The sequence below is a fragment of the Cnephaeus nilssonii genome (assembly GCF_951640355.1).
Source record: "Cnephaeus nilssonii genome assembly, chromosome: 6".
NCBI classification, from domain to species: Eukaryota; Metazoa; Chordata; class Mammalia; order Chiroptera; family Vespertilionidae; genus Cnephaeus; species Cnephaeus nilssonii.
In genome coordinates, this window is record NC_137077.1 from 34,807,328 (window position 1) to 34,813,289 (window position 5,962).

The following is a 5,962-nucleotide window of genomic DNA, read 5'->3' on the forward strand; positions in this document are numbered from 1 at the left end:
TTTGAACTTTCATCTCACCACCCTGTTTCCTAATAATAGCCTATCACATCTTTAGAGTTTTAGAAACGTAAATATTAATAATTACTCAAAAGACTGAATAACTTTAAAAACAAAACATTTGCCCTAGCTGGTTTGGCTTAGTGGCTAGAGCATTGGCCTGCAGACAGAAGGGTCCCAGGTTCGATTCCAGTCAAGGGCACATTCCTTGGTTGCATGCTTGATCCCCAGCCCTGGATGGGGCTCATGTGGGAGGTAACCAATTGATGTGTCTTTTTCACATCGATGTTTCTCTCTGTCTCTCCTCCTCCTTTTCACTCTTTCTAAAAACCAATAGAAAAATATCCTCGGGTGAGGATGAACAACAACAACAAAAAAAACATTTACTTTCTTCCAAGCAATAATTACATTATGTATTAACTTGTAACTTTGCATAAGCCACATAAAATACGCTAAAAATGATATATATTTTATTCTAATGAACTCATAGAAAACAAGTTTCAGTTGCTTACCTGCAAACAATCTGACTGTTCCATCTGTTCCGTGGGGAGAGAGAAGACAAGCTCCCTAATGGCAAAGCAAGGAGCAGATGAACAAAAAATTACCCCTGTTTTTTTTATGAGAGTGCATAGCTATTCTGATTAGTTCATGCCCTGGGAACATAAACCAGAAAGACTACTTTCTAACCTTGTAACCTCCACATCTTTCATCACATCAAATGTAGTTTCTTTTGTGTGATATAATTCCTTGACGTTCTCATGTTTCCTGCAGGGATAATGGAACAATCCACAATTGTTCAATCCTTTTGCTATCGAATGATGTTCAAGTGAAGGTCAAAGTTGCATTTTGGAGAGGGACAGTGAGGGTAGGGTGGGGAGAGGACATCTGTAATACCTTCGACAATAAAGATAAAATTTAAACATTTTTTTAAATCTACAAATTCCAATGTAAAATCATGCTTCAAAATTTTGTAAACATTCTTTTGGTGATTGCATAAATATTGAGTCTTGGAGTGAGTAACTTCTTAAAGCCAAGCATTTTGAAAAGGAGAGCTGGAACATGAACTACAGGGCACAGGGGGGATTACACAAGGGCACAGAGATGCGGCCCAGCCACGTCTAGTCTGAAACGTGCCCAAGTGAGATGAGATTGCAGAAACCGGAAAGCAACTACAACTCTGAATAAAACATTGCTAAAGAGCTTTGAAATACCCAGGGTCTTTGCACTATTGCCATGCGGTGATATATTGTACTTATTTCCAAGTGGGTACTCTTGAGAGAAGTTCAAAAATTAGATTTCTGCCTTAAAAGCCACTCATTTTTCCCAAGCGCCTGGTTCAGTAGCTCTGGTGTGGGAAGCAGAATTCTTATTTTTATAAGTAAGTGCCCCAGATGATTTCCTAAGATGTTTGAAAAGCACTGATATAGGTGATTGAAGTAAATGGAAGTTTTGTCTCTATGTAGATGTTCAACCTAGTTTATATAGAGCCATTTTATTGGTAAGAACTGTGGTACTTTAAATTGCTCCATATGCTTTAAGAAAGGAAAATTTGACTTTGCTTGTTAAAAAAAATTAAAAAGTTGTCCTAGCCCTAGCTGGTTTGGCTTAGTGGATAGAACATCGGCCTGCAGACCCAAGGGTCCTGGGTTCGATTCCTATAAAGGGCATATACTTCAGTTGCAGTCTCCTCCCTGGCCAGGGCCCTGGTCGGAGCAAGTGCAGGAGGCAACCAATTGATGTGTTTCTGTCACATCTACATTTCTCTCTGTCTTTCCCTCTCTCTTCCACTCTCTAAAATACAATGGAAAAATATTCTCAAGTGAGGATAAAGAAAAAAGTTTTCTAGGAATATTGGAGGGACTGAAATATAAAGATAATTTTTAAGTGGTAGTGAAGTAATAGCATAGGTTTACTAAATTCAAAAGACGTTTGAAAAACAGTCAATATTTAATCCTTATTTTAAAGATGCTAATTGTGTATTTACTAAACATTTTCATTTCATCACTTGATAAAATTGATGCAAATTATTTTAAAGAAATAGGGTCTGAGAAATATAAATGTCATTAATTTTCTTAAAGTGTTTTGCTTTTATTAAATTGCTATACATTCATTTAAAAGAACCAAACCATATAGAAAAATATAAAAAGAAATAAAAACTATTCAAGATCTTATAATCTTAACATTTTAAAAAATCCTTCTAGACATCTCTAAAAAACAGATGCATGTACACAATTTTGCATGAATGGATTCATACTTGTTTAGAACCTGAGTTTTGTGTGTGTTTTTTAATCCCCACACAGGATATGTTTTTACTGACTTTTAAAGAGAGAGAGAGAGAAACATAGATGTGAGAAAGAAACAATGATTGGTTGCCTCCTGTATGCACCCAACCTGGGATTGAACCCACAACCTAGATATCTGCCCTGACTGGGATTCGAACCCACAAACTTTTGGTGTATGGCCAACTGAGCCACCTGGCCAGTGCTAGAACCTGTTTGTTTGTTTGTTTTTTAATCCAGTATCCTACCTAATAAAATAGTAATATGCAAATTGACTGCACCTTCGCCATGCCCAAGCCACGCCCACCAGCCAATCAGGGCGAGTATGCAAATTACCCAACAAAGATGGCAGTTAATTTGCATATGCTGAGGGAGGGAGGAGTGAAGACTGAAGACAACTTAGAAGGAAGAGGGAGGAAAAGCGGAAAGCAAGGTGGCTGCCAGAGGGAAAGCCCTGGCGGGGCGGGGCGGGGCAGGGCGGGGCGGGGTGGGACAGGCGGCAGCGGCGTGCGGGAGCAGGCGCTGAGGCTGAAATGGCAGCGGCAGCGCATGCGGCCGCAGCGGCCGCTTGCAGGATTCTTCCTGCAAATGGGCTACTAGTAAATTTATATTTTTCAGTGTCTCTAAAGGAAGATGTTTACATCAAAAGTTGTAATAGCTCTATGATATTTCATTCTCTGTATGTGTGAAAACTCGCTCTGCACCTCAGCTTTCTCAGCTCTGAAAAAGTATGAAAATACTATTGCAGTCTATGTAAAGCCCAACAGTGCCTGGCACTATTATATATAACTAGAGGCCAGTGCACAAAATCGCCGCTGCCCCCCTCCTCCCATGATGCTTGCTGCCGCTCGCCACTGGACACTCATTGCCGCTTACTGTCTGCCACTGCTCAACAGTCCCCAGTCCCACCCCGCCACCACCCTCCCCCGTTCGCCGTGGTTCCCCATTTGCCATGCTGCGATTGGAGCCTGCAGGGCGGGGTGGGGGGGGAGGGACCGAGAGGTGGTCAATGCACCTCATGGCGACTGGTCGAGCGGTCGTTCCGGTCATTACGCTTATGGTCCTGGGCTTTTATTGTATAGGATAACATTCAGTAAATGTTAGCAGCAATTATTATACATTATTTTCTAATTTTTTTATTGTTAAAGCAAAATTAAGATAAACATCTTGTACTTACATTTTCCCCCCTTCTAGGTTAAAAGGTATATTTTCCATAAATTCTTAAAGAACTAGCCTAACTCTGTTTGACCAATATTTTAGTCTTCTGTAAAAAAGATGGTGATGTGAAGTGCTTGAAGTGAATCATAGCTACCACAAAGGCCCGTCTTTGTTATTCAATGATCGGTCAATAACAGATCTATAAAATTACGCCTTCAGGTATATATAAGCAATATTTTTATGAAGCTTAGAAATAATATTTTACATCCTTTGTAAATAAGAGAATTTATATTGGTCTTCTAGTTTAACAGAAAGCGTACTGTGTGCTTTTCAAAAGACTCAATCTTTTAAGATGCTTCCAGTCCTAAATGATGTTATCCTGTCGGGGCCAAGAAGCTTACGGGATCAGTGCCCAGTGTTGTCAAACTAACACCCCAGATTCCCTGTCAGAGTTGATCTTGCTCTGATAATATTACCAATGCACGATTTGCCTTTCTAAAGCACATCATTCTTTGAGCGTGACTTTTTTTTTTTTTTTTGGTCTGCTTTTCAAAGGCAAGAAAATACCAGTCGGAGGCATATCTATGACGGCTGGGGAACAAAAGTGCCATTGGTGAAAGATTCTAAAGGGGCTGAGGAGAGACTAAGAGCCTGTTCTGGGCTGATCACTGAACCTGGCATTGTTGCTGATGGAGGCACAAACACATCCCAGGTCCAAGTCTCTCTGATGCAGGGGTCACGTCCCGGCACAAGGTCCCCAGCTACAGGCCTGGTCCTGGGCATGGCACTGTATCTTCCCAAAGCGGTTGCTAAATTCATGGTCACTCACCCGCCCCCAAGAACCTTAGAATGTCTCAACTGCACCCTCATTGAGGACAAGCATGAAAGGTCCATGTGAGAATGATGTTTAATTAGGGATGATAAAGGCCAGGTGAAACAAGGTGAAAAGCTAGACGTTTTTTCATGGAATCTAAGAGGCAAGTCATAAATCCATCTTTATTTCCTTTGCTTTTTCCAGGGAGGCCAGAATCTACTCGATTTTTTTTCTATGTCTTTAAATTTTTAGTTCCTTATTCATGGTGGATTTTAAAGAAAATAATGGGTGACATCACCTTACTGTGAAGCAGCTAAGTTACATAGAGAGAAGCACAAAGGGAACCAAACAATGTGTTGAGAGAATTTCTTGTTTTACAGATAGGACTTTCTTCTCTGGCTTTTAACTTCCCCCATCCTAAGTTAAAGTGTTAATCAGCATTGGAGGTATCTTCTGTTCGAAACAGGGGAACCGTACTTATTAAGAAGGTGTTAACAACTTGTCATTCAAGAAGAACGCTGAAGCTTGTAATAATAAAAACAATGTCCAAACACATAAAAAAAAAAAAAGCAAAACATATTCTCTCCAAGTTACGGACGATTATAGTTGGTTCTCAAATCTTGGTGTGGGAAAGTTTTCAGGGGTGTTTTACAAGATAAGAGTGAACCACCCCTCCTCCCTCCCAATCCCGTCCCTCCCCAGGATTAATTCGTATCTCATGGCAACACGAGGTCCTTCGTATTATTTGGGGGTGAGCTTTCTATTTGCAATGTGAGGGAAGACGGGGAAGAAGTGGTCCCACCTTAAGTAGTTAGTCCTGTGTGAGGGTAGGGGTATGGGGGAGGGGAAGGAAGGATGACAGGGTGGCAAGAACAGCCGCCTCTTTAGGCCAATAGGAGCCAAAGTGGCCAGGCTTTCTGCCCAAAGAGAAGTTTCCTAATGGCTAGCCCAACAAGCCGAAACGGGGAAAGCAATGGCTTTCCTATATGTTAGAAAGTATTTTAAAAGAAGGCACGAGATCTAACTTTAGTTGAGTTGTGCTTCTTTCTCTTAATAGCTTAAATCGGATAACGGGCCGCAGCCGCAAGTACAAGCTCTTCTGCCTCCCAGGCCTTTAGATCGGGTGCACCCCGTGCTCTGAGCCCCGCAGAACCTGCTGCCAACTGGCCGGACTTTCTGCAAGATGGCTCCTCCACGATGACAAGTCCAAGTCCGGGACTCAGCTGTCGGTGCCACCTACGCGACGGGAGGCGGCCAGGGAGCCTCAGCCCCCCGGACACCAAGCGGGGCTGGGCCGGAGGGGGCGACCCCAGATGTGATGCTTTGTTGACTCCCTGGACCCCAGACTTTCTTCGCCCCGTTCCTCCCACGCCAGTCCCTCTGGCTTTTTGTCTTGCCCCCTCGTAAAGCAGCGTGGGAGAGAAAGCAGGCCGGCCGCATCTCGTCTCCAGTCCCCGGGCGAGCACCGCTGCAGACCCCGCCGGCTGCAGAGCCGCCGCGCCCGGCGAGCGGGGGAGGCTGCGGGGCCGCGCCTCCCGCCTCCCGTGCCTCCGGGTCGGAGGCCCGCAGCCGCCCGCCCTCCCGGGAAGCCGGAGCCCGCCCGCGGGTCTGCGGGCCGCAGGGGTCCTGCGGGCGGAAGTGCGGCGCGCGGCGCGGGAGGAGGCGCGGGCTGGGGCTGGGTCCCCTCCCGGCTGACGCGGCCCGGGACGGCCCG